A 332-nucleotide genomic window follows, 5' to 3' on the forward strand; every position below is an offset into this window, starting at 1 on the left:
AAAAAAAAAAAATGACCTGAACCCAAAATGAAAGTTAAAAACATAATTCATGAGACTGTGACAAAGTTGATTTGGTTTTTGGTTATCTTGGATTGCTGCATGGTTCATTTAGAACAATGACTTTTAAATAAATTAAGGAATTGAAAATACTGGAATAATTTATTAATATTATGCCTATTATTGACAGCAAGAAGATAATATATATGGTATATTACAGTGTATTTTGAATTAGTATGAACTGATCTTCAGCAAGCAATTGATTTGTAGAAGTAAGAATGAAAGAAACAGTTTTTATGGTGCTAATTTTTTCTGACTCACGTATTTAAAAAAGA

This window comes from Colobus angolensis, unplaced genomic scaffold (genome assembly GCF_000951035.1).
Source record: "Colobus angolensis palliatus isolate OR3802 unplaced genomic scaffold, Cang.pa_1.0 Scaffold494, whole genome shotgun sequence".
NCBI classification, from domain to species: Eukaryota; Metazoa; Chordata; class Mammalia; order Primates; family Cercopithecidae; genus Colobus; species Colobus angolensis.